The 14,704-nt window shown below is 35.5% G+C and overlaps 1 protein-coding gene across 1 annotated transcript in view; it reads left to right on the forward strand.

Annotated features, from left to right (window-relative positions):
- LOC144366464 (uncharacterized) overlaps nucleotides 1-14,704 on the forward strand; it is a 251,339-nt gene that overhangs the window by 17,576 nt on the left and 219,059 nt on the right. The window lies entirely within an intron of this gene.

Raw genomic sequence — 14,704 nt, forward strand, 5'->3', positions numbered from 1 at the left:
ATGAACTTTCAGTGGTGAAGGATCAATCACTCTTAATCTTCTATGTCCATAAAATCCTGAGGTAGAAAACCTTTTTAGATATTCTTAGAAAGCTATCTGAAATATGTGGGAACCATATATAAATTGCAGTGGAAGTTACTAGGCCAATCACAAATGGAACGCTCCTCCTGATAGTGGCTCTCAAGTTAGGGGTCCCTTTGGAAATCTGCTAATAGCAAAGAGAGATGTTCACTACACATGGAAATTTTCAGTAAAATAAAAATGCCCCCTACACACACACACACACACACACACACTCACACACACACTCTCATACACAGCCATTCAGGAACCACTTCTTCACAGTGCTGATCTCCAAATTAAGAGCCCCCAAAAGAATGTGGCTTTAAGAAAGCCACATTAAGTCTCTTAAGAAAGCGTATTTCCTTATGGGTTTTAACATGTTATTCAAGTATCCATTAGTTGGTGACAACTTGATATGCAGTGTTTTCATCTCACGGAATTAATAAAGCAGGGAACAAATTTAGTAAATGAAGATTTGCAGTAATCAAAGGTAAGGTCCCACTGGCCCAGTTCTAAGGTTCTGCTAGTGGTGCAATATGTACCACCTTGCCTGTGCTAGATACAGCCTTTTGTTCTTGCTTTCTGTCCTCTTTGTCTCTCTGTTTTATTCTTTTCTTTAAAAAATCATGGTAAAATCTACATAACATAAAATGTACAATTCAGTAGGGTCAAGTACATTCATGCTGTGCAACCCAATTCCAGAACTCTTTAGTGTCAAAATCAGAACTGGCCCTGTCAGACCTCAATTCCCTGGCCAAGCCTCCCCAACCCTTCCCTGGCAAATACCTTTCTACCTTCTCTCTCTATGAATCTGACTACTCAAGGACCTCATGTAAGTGCAATCTGTAGTATTTTTGTGACTGACTTATTTCATTTAGCATTTTGTCCTCAAGATCCATCCATGTTATATTTGCCAATTTTTCTTTCCTTTTTAAGATGGGTGTGTCTATATCATGTTTTGTTTTGTTTTATTTACTCATCTGTAGATGGACCCTTAAGTTGGTTATATCTTTTGGCTATTGTGAATAATGCCACTGTTTTAATCTTTTTAAAGCTGGAATTCTTAAAAACTAACTAAATAAAAGCTCTTCTGAAACAACAACAACAACAACAAAAGTTTGCCTCAGAAAACAGTCAGAAGAAATTTTAACTTGGGAGTATTTAGTAACCTTAAAATTAAAGAAGACACTTTTTATTAGCCATTATCAAGGATGAAAATGCAAGCTGAAGAGTTTAACTTGCTGCACAATAATCGACAAGTGGAATGGATTGTTCTTACAGACCAATAAAAAAGATAACTTTTTTCTGATTATAAAAATAATATATGTTCACTGTAGAAAAATTGGAAACTAGCTGGGTGTGGTAGCACTCTCCTGTAATCCCAGCTGCTCTGGACGCTGAGGCAGGAGGATCATGAGTTCAAAATCTGCCTCAATAACTTAGCAAGATCCCAAGGAACTTAGCAACACCCTGTTTCAAAATAAAAAATAAAAAGGGCTGGTGATGTGGCTTAGTGGTTAAGTGCCCCTGGTTTCAGGCCTGAGTACAAAGAAAAAAAATGGGAAAGCAGAAAAGAATAATGTTGTTGAAATTGTCTGTCTCTAACACATCACTCAGACATATCCACTGTAAAGATTTTGGTAGTTGTTTCCTAGATTGTCCTATTATGTTATATAAAATTATATTAAAATTTTATGCAGTATATAATCTATATAATTCTTTGTAATGCGCACATAGTATTCCATTTCATAGATATACAATATCTAATTAATCATTTCCTTATGATCTGACATTTATTTCCAATTATTTGTTTATTATAATCCTCTGATGAATAACTTTCTACAAAATCTTTATCTATGTTGCCAATTACTTCTTCTGGATAGATAACTAGAAATAAAATTACTGATTCCAAAAGTGTGAATTTTTATAAATTCCTTAATATACATCATTTGTAACCAATTTATAGTGTCTTTTAGCACATATTTACCAGCAATGAGTATTATCTTTGATTAATCTTTGCTTATTTGTGAGACAAAAAAGGGTATTTATATTTTGCTTTAATTTACATTTTCATAAGTTTAAGGATTCTTTATAATTCTTCTGTGAGTTGTTTTATTCCTATTTCTTATTTTTCCTACTGGAATATCAGTATTTTTTTTATTGCTTTGTAAGAGCTCTTTGTTGACTAAGTAGATAAACCCTTTGTTATTTTGTTGGAAATATGGTCCTGAATTTGCATTTGCCCTTATTTTTTTTAACTGTCCTGTTATCTAAATTTCAATTTTAATGGAATTGAATCCATTAATCTTTTGTGATTTCTTAAGCTGCTCTTATGCTTAAAGTGCCCTTACCCAGGATTAATTAATTAATTAATTCTTCTAATCTTTTAATGTTTCTTTTTTCCTTTTAATTTTTAATCTACCTAAAAGTTATTATAGTGCTCTGTTAAATGACAACCTAATTTAATCTCCCTACCTCACTTTCACTTTGCACTGACCATAGCTAAATTTAAATAATTTTTCCAAAAGGAACAAATGTTCAATTATGTTTTGGGAAACAGAATTATAGCATTTGTTACTTAGAATAATTTGGGCTATTGTTTAATTTAATTATTAAGGAAATATAATTTTATTCATGATTAATTCAGAGCTTCTATCAGGAGTGAATTTTCATTTTATTTAATTTATTTACTTATTATTTATTCTAATTTGTTATATATGACAGCAAAATGCATTATAATTCATATTACAGGGGCTGGGGTTATGGCTTAGTGGTAGAGCGCTCACCTAGCACATGCGAGGCCCTGGGTTCGATCCTCAGCACCACATAAAAATAAATAAAGATATTGTGTCCAACTAAAAAATAAATATAAAAAAATTCATATTACACATATGGAGCACAATTTTAAAAATTTTTTTAGTTGTCAGTGGACCTTTATTTATTTTTTAATTTATTGATACATGGTGTTGAGAATCGAACCCAGTGCCTCACACATGCTAGGCAAGCGCTCTGCCACTGAGTAACAACCCCAGCCCTAGAGCACAATTTTTCATATCTCAGGTTGTATATACAGTCACACCATTCATGTCTTCATACATGTACTTAGGGTAATGATATCCATCTCATTCCACCATCTTTTTTACCCCCATGAAATTTTTATTTTATTAAGTAAATTTTTCTGCCTCTACTAATGTTATAATGAATTCTTTTGGTTTCTCCTAATAACATCATACATATATACACATGCACATATAAATATACAATTTTCTAATATTATAGCACTTTTGCATTATGAGGCTAAATACAACTAAACCATGCCAGGTAATTGTTTTAATATAGCTTTAATATAATTTATTAGCATATTATATATGATTTTTATATTATGACATAAGTAAAATTGTGTATTGATATAGGTTTGGTATCAAAGTTACGTTTGTTTTATAAAATTGGATAGTTTATTTATTTATTATTTATTTGGTAACAGGGATTGAACTCAGGGCACTCGACCCTTGAGCCACATCCCCAGCCCTATTTTGTATTTTATTTAGAGATAGGGTCTCACTGAGTTGCTTAGTGCCTCACTATTCCTCAGCCTCCCAAACCACTGGGATTACAAGCATGCACCATAGTAGTTTTCTACATAAAACATTTCCATCTGATTTGATCCTATCAACACTAACATTTCTTTATATTCTAGCTCTTTTCAAAGAAATATCTTATGAATTTCTCAATCCTTTTTTAATTAATCTTTGTTTTTATCTTAATTAATTCCTTATTTCTCTCCTATCCCAGCTTCTAGGGTTGAGTATTTTCTTTTTATTTTAAGGGGGAGGGTGAGTTTTTTACAGTAAAGTATAATATATTTATTTACACAAAAATGCATAAACATATATAGAAGGATCAAATGGCAGTGATCAGAGTCAGCAAATTTATTCTGCCTCTTATAAAAAGAAAAATTAGTTAAATGTAACATTATTCCATAGTCACTTGAAAAGGTAACATTTCTGCTTCTGGAGCACAAATTCTGACATCATATTTACTAAATCATCTTTAATAATTATGGTATTCAAATTATCAACACTCTTGGATGTAAGTGGAAGGCCACACTTGAATAGTCTTAGATCAAAGGAGGATTCAGTGACCAGAATAAATAGAGTTCCTGATATATGCAACCAAAAAATTTCTTAATTCTTCATAATACATTTTAGGATAGTTTCTCAATTGTGTCATCTACATTACTGGTCTATTATTTTTGCTGTACCAAATTCCACTCTTTATTCCTTTCTATGCAGATTTCAACTTGACTTTCATATATTTTGGGTTTTCCTACTACTTTTGCTCATTTCAATCAGTTTCTTTTCATAGTTATCTTTATGTCAGTCTTATCATATCTGTTCTGTTCACAAAGAAGCCATGCCCTTGGGCATATTTTCATGATTTCAAGCAGACATATTATAAAACTTTAATGTGTTTCTTAGCGACATTTTTTTACAGAGCCATGATCTTTCTTTGAATATAAAAATGTATTATTTCTTTTTCCATATGCTACAGTATTGTTTCATACACCCCCAAGCTGAATTTTTTTTCTGTTTTCCTTTTGGAATTTGGAGAACTTATTGTTTGAGCCATAGTTTGCCAACAGACAGAGTGAATTAAGTGTCATTGACTATTCTCAGATCTAAACCCAAATCCTAAGTCAATATACAAAATCTCTGATACAGTGCATATCAACAAGGGATAGAATTGTTACCAGAAGAATTTTAAAATGTGGGTAGAGAGAATAGGTTGTATAATACGCAGGCAAGCTGAACAATGTTCCTCCTGCCCCTGCAGAGATGACCATACTAATTCTTGCAACTTGTGATTATGTTAGTTTGTGATTATGTTACTTTGCTGTGGTCAAAGAAAGACATGATCACAAAAGAAGGATCAGAGAGATTTCATAGGAGAATGACTCAAACTGCTATTGTTGGCTTTGAGGAATGAGGAAGATGACCACAAGCCAATAAATGTGCTTGGCCTTTAAAATCTGGTAGCAGCCTTTAGCTGTCAACTAGCAAGAAAATGAAGACCTTAGTTCTACAATTGCAAGGACTTGGATTCTGCCCCAAATCCCAATGAGCAGGAGGCAGATTATACCCTAGTGCCTCAACAAGGAAAGCAGATGTCAACACCTGGATTTTAATCTAGAAAAATATGTGCCCAGTTTTTTACCTACTTTACTACTTGTCTAAGTGGTCAAATTTGTGGAAAATTTATGGCATAGAAATTGAATACGCATTGTCCCAGTGACAGGTTATGGCAGTTATAATTTTCTAAACACGAACCAATACTGCCCTTGATAGTCTTCCCATTGAAAAATAGATTTGCCACTAACCTCAAGTCTAAGCATGCTTAGATCCACCGTTAGGCTAGAGTGATGCCGCATAATTTTCAGGTAGGGTCAGAAAAGGTCATGAAGCTTTTACCTTGTTGCCTGGAACACTTGTACTCAGAGCTCTGTAGCTGCCATGCTGTGATAGAGCAAAGTCACATGCTGAGGACCCATGTAGATGCACTGATGGACAGTTCCAGTCTTTGAGTTCTCCTTGCCAAACTGCAAATATGTGACTGAAGGAGCATTTAGATGATTCTAGCCTCCAGAAATGGATTACCCCCAGCCTTTATGTTTTTCCAGCTGAGTCCCAGAAGGAGGCAAGAAGGGACAAATTATCTTTAACGTGTGCTGTCCAATTCCTGATTCATAAAATTTATGAGCAAAGCAAAATGATCGTTCTTCTATGCCAGGGTTCTTTGTTACCTACATTAATAACTGGAACACAAGGGTACTACCTGAATTAGATGCCCAAGGGCAAGTGAAGCTAACTGTCTCACACAAGAAAGAAGACTATTTTTCCTTCAAAGCTTAACAGTGCCCCCATCCAGAAATGTTGCCCTATAATAATAATATATATTTATTGGGATTTGGGGGTATAGTGGTAGACAGTGTGCTTGGCATACAGGAAGCTGGGGATTCAATACCAGTATATATCTTATATTTATACATGTATATGTATATCTATACAGATATACAGCTGAATACATATAGACATATAGCTGTTTCTTCCGGTCAAATGTTGCATTTTCCTCTTGCTATCAAGATTGATTTCTCTAAGCAGTTTGTAATTCTTTGAACAAAATCTATTCATCTAGCAGTTAGTCTTCCTCATTCCCTTCCCATCTCCCATTTTAGCACTTAGGTAACTAATATTCCTAAAATTTAACTCATCTCTGTTGACTTACCACTCTTTCTGATGTGCTTCTGAATGTATCAAGAGATAGATATTAATGAGATTAGAGGGAGGAAAGACAAAGTGAGTGAAAGAACTTTAGCCCCTGTTGGATCAGTTGCTGTGTTTATTATTTGAAAAGTACCTGCACACTGGAGTTCAAGATAGACAATCAGGATATAGCAAAATTTTCTTGAATTTTTTTTTGAGGGGGGCAGGTACCAGGGATTGAACTCAGGGGCACTCAATCACTGAGCCACAGCCTCTGTCCCGTTTTGTATTTTGTTTAGAGACAGGGTCTCAATGAGTTTCTTAGTGTCTAATTGTTGCTGAGGCTGTCTTTGAACTTGTGATCCTCTTGTCTCAGCATCCTGAGCTGCTGGGATTAGAGGTGTATGCCACCGTGCTCGGTTGGATTTTTTTAAAAAATATTTTTCTTTGTTGTATATGGACACAGTCCCTTTATTTCATTTATTGATTTTTATGTAATGCTGAGGATTGAACCCAGTGTCTCACATGTGTTAGGCAAGTGCTCTACCACTAAGCTACAACCCCAGCCCTTTTCATGGATTTTTATATCATCTGTCTTGCATTGTTTCAGTGGGAGAAACTCATGGAAGGTAGCTTAAGTATGTTTTCAGTTCATCATCAATAAGGCAGTTTGTGGAGAGCAGTGACAGAGAATGGGAGAGTAGTGTCTGCAATTGGGGTCATGCTCACTCATGGCTGTGGCAAGCCTAGTGCCTAGGAATGTTCTTGTGCAGGATGCCTAGCTGCTGTGGTAATGGTCTGCATGAGAAGGCCCTGCACAAGAATCTTATCAGCTTTGACCTTGATTTTAGGCACATAGTTTCTGGGAATAGAGGAGCTCTCCTGCTAGACAGCTACAATGTTACACCAGCTCCACTACTTCTGAAGCTGCCTGCTTAACAGTAACTTTAAACAATCATCTTTCTTGAGAGCTACACAAACTCCTACAACTGTGGAAAAGCTACATAAATGTTTCCAGCCCTATAAATTTCTGAGTACAAAGAATAAGGCTTGTATAGAATTTAACCTGAGAATGAGACATATATAAATAAAGATTTCTGGTGTAGCTCTTTAGATAGATCTGCTTCTCCATCAGAGAGCAGCACTCCACCTGATCCCAGCTATTTTATCTTCCAAATCTGCATCTGTGAGTCTTTATTTTTCTAATCCCCCATATTCCCTTGCTGGAACCTGCTTGATTGGCCTTTCTGGTTGCAGCAGCAGTTAGTTAAAATTCCACCTTTAGTAACTTGTCTTTCTTCACTTAGGTTCACAGTTCCATATGCCAGTTTTTTCCTTTTCTGTATCCTTGTGTGCATTTTAATAGGAAGTCATAGACAGCCTCTCAGACATCTCTAGACTGCCCAGTTTTGACCCCAAATTGTAGACATGCTTTTAAAAGCTTTTGCCATAGGACTTTACCTTCAATATTTTAATACAAGATATGAAAGTTAAATTAGAGAATAGTTTGATATATGGAATTTAGCTCTACTCCAGTTTTTCAGGAATGCATCTGTTCATGTCTTAAGGCATACATAAATGAATTGATAATTTGATATTGGGGGAGTTGGCTACATATGTGACACTTATTATGACACTACAGAATTTGGAAGGAATAGCATTATATTTGAAGGAATAGCATTATGTTCTCTAAGTATTTTTGATAGAATAGTGTTTCAACTTCTGGTGTTTCAATGTGTAAATTAAATGTTAAATTCAATTAATTAATTAATTAATTAATTATCGTGTACTATTTAATGCCCTACAAATAGCTGAATTGAGAGGCAAGCTGTAAGTAACTTCATATAAATCCATTTTAACTGTACAGGTAAACAATTATTAAATAATTGAAAACAGATGATCATTGGAGGATTTGATGAATTAAAAAGTAAACAGAGAAAAAAATGTCAGTTTGCCATGTCCTCAGGCCGACTCATTTATAAGGAAATGGGTTCCAACAAAGAGTCATAAATTAAAGAAAACTATTGAAATCTAAAACAAAAAAATGAGAATAAAATATCAGTATTGTCCATAATAAATCTAAGGAAATAAGTAAATGTATTTCTTTTTATTTGGATTACAACATTGCAGCCTTTTTAAATAGAAGAAAATTACTTTACCCAGGCACCTATTAAAACGTTCACTGTATTATACTGTATATTACTTGAGGCTTTGTCCATAAGATAAAATTCCCCAAGTAATTTTTCTAACTGAGCTCATAACTCTTTCACCACCTTCATCTCTGAATATGCATGATTTCCCATTACTGTTTATAGTTAGGACTTCTTCTGTCTTTATAGTACATGGGTGCAAAAGCCTATGTTATATTTGCTGTGGGAACCATAATTTTTAAGGCCCCTGTGCTTGTAAAATCTTTACCTTTGTTACATTACTATAAAGTAGATTTTATATTTTATAGAAGATTGCATATCAAAGTAGCAAAATGCTGCACCAATGCATGGCCTGAGTTTTGAGTTTCATGGTGTTGTGGCTTATTCTTTTAAAGCAGCAATCAAGGAGTTCCTTGATCAGCATCTTGACCAGTGTCTATGGTTGGTTATCTCTGCTTGCTATCTTTGCTTATTATTCCCTTTCGGCAGTCCCTTCATATATTGGAATTATTAACAATGTCCTCTGTCATGGGACTTCTCATTGCCTCCCACTAAATTCAGCAGAATATATTTTCACATCATTTTGATATTGGTGGAGTGACTTGCTTAAGCCAACAGAATGTGGGCAAAAGTGACAGAGTGCCAATTTTGAGCCAAAGCCTTAGGAGACCAAATGTTTCTACTTGGTCATCTGTACTTCTGTCATCTGCTATGAGCAGATCACAAATGTGCCATGTGCAGCTGCTGGTCCCAAAATAAAGAATACATGTGGAACAAAACTGAACCCAACCCAAAGTCTGGAGTCCAGTCTAGCTTAATTTGGCCCAGCCAGGCCTAAGCAAGAGCATATGAACTACAGCCAACCTATAATTTCTGAATGAGAAAAATAAATGTTTGTTTTTGCAAGCCATTGGGATATTGGTTTTTTTTGTTATGCAGCATTGTTGCAAAAATAGCTAATTAATATCTTTCCCATTGTTAGTTTTTATGCATTTGTCTTCTTTTGTGCATGCTTAGTGTTTTTGGATGAGTATTCCAATGGATGGAATCAACCAAAACATGCCAAGGACCAATTGAGACATTTTTGCTGTAAATTTTCCAGGGTATCAGACAGATGTTGCATACCTTTGATGTTCATATTTCAGTCACCTCTTAAAAGGATTTCTAGATGGGCATTCAGCTTAACAAAACTGACTGGTGGTTTGGGGGGTTCAACTATTTCTGTTAACGAGTTGTAACATCCACTCAAATTGAAAGGACTATTGTTGCCCTCTTCCTCTTATGTTTTGAAACATTACACATTTGAATAAGCATCTAGTTATTCTCTTGAATCAGCATGTGAATCTAATCAAGTTTCTTCATCATAGTGGACTATGCATTCATATCTTATTTATAAATACTCATATCTGTGGCAGAAAGGCTCTAAGACAGCCCCCATTTATCCCTGCCTCTTGGTACATATGCCCTATGTAATAATCTCCTTTTAAGGTGGAAGGGACCACTGACTTACTTCTATATTGTAATGATGAATGGGATGTCACTTCCATAATTACATTATGTAATATATATTGTCTTTCTACAAATCTCTCTTTCTCACTCTGCTTTGATGAAGCAAGCTCTGTGTGGTGAGGCTCAGGTGGTAAGAAACTGTGGGCAGCTTCCAGCCAATAGACTATAAGAAACTGAGGCCCTCAGTTCTGTAACTAGAAGAACTTCTGCTCTCAACCATGTGAGCCTGGAAACAAATCATTCCCCAATCAAGACCTGAGCTAGGCTCTAACCTCAGATGACAGCTTGATTGCAAACACGAGGAGACATCCCAGGCAACGAACCTTGTTAAGCCTCGTGCAGGACTTTAGACCTGCAGAAACTGTGAATTATAATTGTATGTTGTTGTTTTAAGCAGGTAAATGTGTGGTGATTTGTTACATTGCAATAGAAAAATCACACACTGTTCAACAATTGAGTTGATGATTTCCACACAGTGATACTTATTTATTTTATTTATTCCAAACATTTATTGACTACCTACCAGTGCAAAGCACTTCTTAAAACACTAAGTATAAGACACATTGCTTGCCCTTGAGGAGCTCATGGTCTATGGGATGTTAGACATTAAAGTAGCTGCTCAAAACACAATGAGATGAACACTTTAATAGAGATATGAACTAAATGATATAATCCACATTGCTTACATATGCTTTTCTTAGCATATTTTAATCCTGTACCTGAAAAAGACTTAGGGGTCTCATATGGTATAAAGACACTATAAAATCAACATTGAAATTGTTTATTAAGGAACCATCTATACAACTGATGAAGGAAAATATAATTCAGTAGGAAATAATTGCAATCATAGAGAAAAAAAATTTCAAGGAAATGATTTTACATACTTAATTGTGATCATGAGTCCTATGTCCTTCCATTAAACTGTTGAAAACCAATGCTGATAATGTACCTCCTAAGAGTTCTTTCTCCTTCTAGGGTAAAGCTTTGAGATATGGTACTTTTGGAACATAAATGAAGACATTCCTTTTAATACCATTTAGGCATATTAGTGGGTATATCATAATAAATGTTTGGGCAATACAGCAAAAATATCTTTGTTTTTTTGATGTTCAAAGTCAAGTCCAGAATTTGCTATTTCAAGTGTCTAAACATTGATTTTTCAATCATTATTGTTATACGAAGAATAATTTGCTCTTCATGCAGATTTTCTTTTCTGATCAAGACTCCAAGATGATAATAATATCTATTTTTTAATTGAATGGTTACCATATGTTAAATGTGTTATAGGAGACTGTCTCATATAATGCTTACAACAACCTAACACCTTAGGGACTATTATTACCCCCATCTCACAGACAAATCTGAAACCACAAAGGATAAGTAATGTAAGTGCCTTAGTTAAGGTTTTATCATAAGCAAATAAAGACAGCTAGGATTGAACTTGGGCAATTCTACTACTGAGTCTGTGCATTTATCCTGCCTTTTAATGTCTACAAGAGCAACTGAGCATGTTTCCCTGGTGATAATTAAAAGCATGATGGCATGAAAAAAGGAGCTGGTAGTATCAAGGCATTTGGCATTCCTCAGGTATCTAAAATGTTGACATCATTTCTTTTAAGGACAAATGGATTTATTTTTCAAAAACTGATCTAGTTTCTCATGATATTTCCACATATTAGTTAACAGAATACAATGCCTCATATATTGTGTTAAGTAGGGTAAAGTTTAAAATGTTAGTGGCTTAAATAAAGCATAAGTTATTCCTCTCTAATTAAAGGTGTAATGGTGCGGTCTAGTTCCGGTAGGCAGTTTTCCACAGAGCAATCCAGAAATCCAGTTTCTTTCCATCTGGTTGCTCTGTCAGGCTGTGCACATTGGGAGCTGGGTCACCACCATGTCTATTTCAGGGGGCAGGAATGGAGAAGGAGAGGTAGCATAGGGTGAGCAATTTTCTTCTAAGCAAGCAATGCTGAAAACGTACAGGTTGCTTTCTCTTATGCTCCATGGATAAAAATGGAGTTGTGTGGCCACATCCAGCCATGAGGGGAAATGGAAAATGTAGCTTCCAGATGGATGGCCGTGTGCCCAGCTAAAACTCAATTCCAATGGAAGAAGAGAAAAATAGATTTGGAAGGGAGGAGAAGCCAGTAGTCTATCACACATAGGTATGCAGACACTACATACAAATCAATTTCTGGTTTTAGTATAATTTTTGGTAGACTTTCTAAATAATATCATTTTATTTTCCATGACTAGTATGAGAGTTAAAATGACTTTAAAGCCAAAAACCTAATGATTAATGGTGGAATTATTGAGCATTATTAATAGTCATTCTTTAATTACAGGATTAGTAAATAGTTACTTTATATTAAGTGAGATTGTTTTGAAATTATATATTAGAAGAAAGGTACATACATGCTCTGGGTATTTAGCAAAAGGAACATAGCAAACATATATTGTTTTTCCTGCCAAACACCTCTTCTCCATTTGCCAGATAACTGTGACTCTTATTTAGGAAACTGACTTTCTTCTATTCCTTAAGATTGGTGGTGAAGGGTGGGTAAACCTTACAAGTGCTTGCTGTGCTAAAAGTTAGCTTCTGAGGAAATCTACCTTAAATAGTTTTCTCTGCATAAAACCAGACTCTGTTATATATTGCCTTGGATGACCCCATTCCAGGACCATCAGTAACGTGGTATCTTTTTGTATCTTATCAGCAAAGGGGTGATACAGTTCCCTCCTGCTGTTACTAATCTCTAAAAACCCCCATTGCTTCTTTGGGTCCATCACCTGTGTAACTCATTCCCTGTATTAAATTCCCTGTATAATAAATAAATGGTTTCTCTTGGTTAGACCTTGCTGATAATGTGGTCTACTCTCTTGGGTTTTACAGTTCCAACAACATACAAAGATTGACTAGTTGCCTTTTAATCCCATTTATCAACTTTTTCAGAAAGAGAAGTTGATTGGCCTGGTTTGTTTCAAGTCCTTCATGGAAGATTAGGAGTAGGGAGAAGAGGTAATTAAGGATGATGGTTAATAGTTTTTATTACAAATTGGAAAAAAAGTTTCCAAAAGCATCTTCTACAAGAACACAGAATAGGGAATACCCTAAAAATGTAGTAATTTTATTATCATAATCACAATCTTTATTATAATCTTAATCAAATTTATAGTTAAAATAAGTTTTAAATAATCTTATTTTCTTAATGGTGAAAGGCTTTAGTTTGTTCTCTCTACCTGGGATTAGCTGCATTTTAATGGATGACTCTGGGAGATCTGAGTGGGCTACTTCCATGGGTGCCATAACGGATAGCAAAGGAGATGATCCTTGATTCCAGTCCCACACATAACCCATTCTTACCATAACCCTCTCGGTTCACACTGGCAATACCATACTGCAGGATGGACATCTGATTATTATGTTAGTCCAGGCAACTGTGGTAATTCCAGGATCTGAAGATAGCTAAATTGTCTGAGCAAATCCAGTTGCATAGGGGAGAAAAGAGCTGGGAGAAGGGATATGGATGGTGGCCTAGCCTGGGTGAGGCAGGCTGTGTTCACTTAGGTAGAGTTCTAGAGGAAAGCCAGTCTTGTCAAGGGCTGTCCCCTCATCTTTCACCTTTCCTAGAGAACATTTTATTTTTTTGTGTTTCACTTTGTGCCATGCCCCAAGACAAAGAATACACTTAGATGTTGAAGCCGAGAATCAATGAGCACACAAGTAGCTGTAAAAACAAGTGCAACAATATTCATTTTTCTAAGAATGCTGATGTTGCTTCAAATTTAATTCTTCTACCTTAAGTACCTGAACTGTACTTATAAGTAGCATAACTTGAGATGAATTTTATACAATATTTATATTTTATAGGGTTACTAATTGTCAGCTGTATTGCTTCAGTGTCTTTTTCCAAGATTAGATTGCAGACCACCCTCTGCCTCATGGGGTGCTCTGTATCAACTGGGATCTAATAGACCCTTCAGTTTGTTTCTTGGGGAATAAGAAGTAGGAAGCCAGAGAGAAGATAGTTGTCTAGAGCTATTGTTGTGGTCAAAGGGTCACTGTAGTTGCACTCTATGAGGTCTAACTGGGCTTCCCAGTCTGAGAAGCATCAGGATAGAGGTAATGGGGGATGACTGGGCTGGTTCCCCACATCTCATTTTTTGCCTAATAAACTGATAAGGTAACCTGGGTGCTTGAGTGACCTAGAACCGGCTCAATCCTTAGTAGTTCAGGAAAGAGGTGATGAGGATCTGGGGTGAGAAAAGTTTTGGAGGCCAGAGAAGAAAGTCCACTAGGTACACTATAGAACATTGGTTGTTTACCTTCATGATCATATGGTTGACAGAACTACAGCTGGCTATTGCTGCCCAGTACCAAGATAATCATATCACTTATCATTAGTCTGGTGAAGACTGAAATTCAAACTAGTTTCTACAGAATGCAAGTAGATTTTGCACCATCAAAAAAATAAATTGGGGCTGTCTGTGCCTGTTTTTTCCTAAGCATACATCCCAACATTTCCTAGGGTTTTGTTGCTAGTCTCTTTTCTTGAACATCATCAGGTTAGTATCCACCAGTCTAATGATAACAATGACTAGTCTAGCCAGAACATCCAGTTAGGAAGTTTATACATTTTATTTATTAGCCCTGATTAAATCCAGCCAGAGGCTCTAACTTAACCTGCTTAGTTTTTGTAATGGAAAGAAAGGTGACAGAAA

This window comes from Ictidomys tridecemlineatus, chromosome 9 (genome assembly GCF_052094955.1).
Source record: "Ictidomys tridecemlineatus isolate mIctTri1 chromosome 9, mIctTri1.hap1, whole genome shotgun sequence".
Lineage (NCBI taxonomy): Eukaryota > Metazoa > Chordata > Mammalia > Rodentia > Sciuridae > Ictidomys > Ictidomys tridecemlineatus.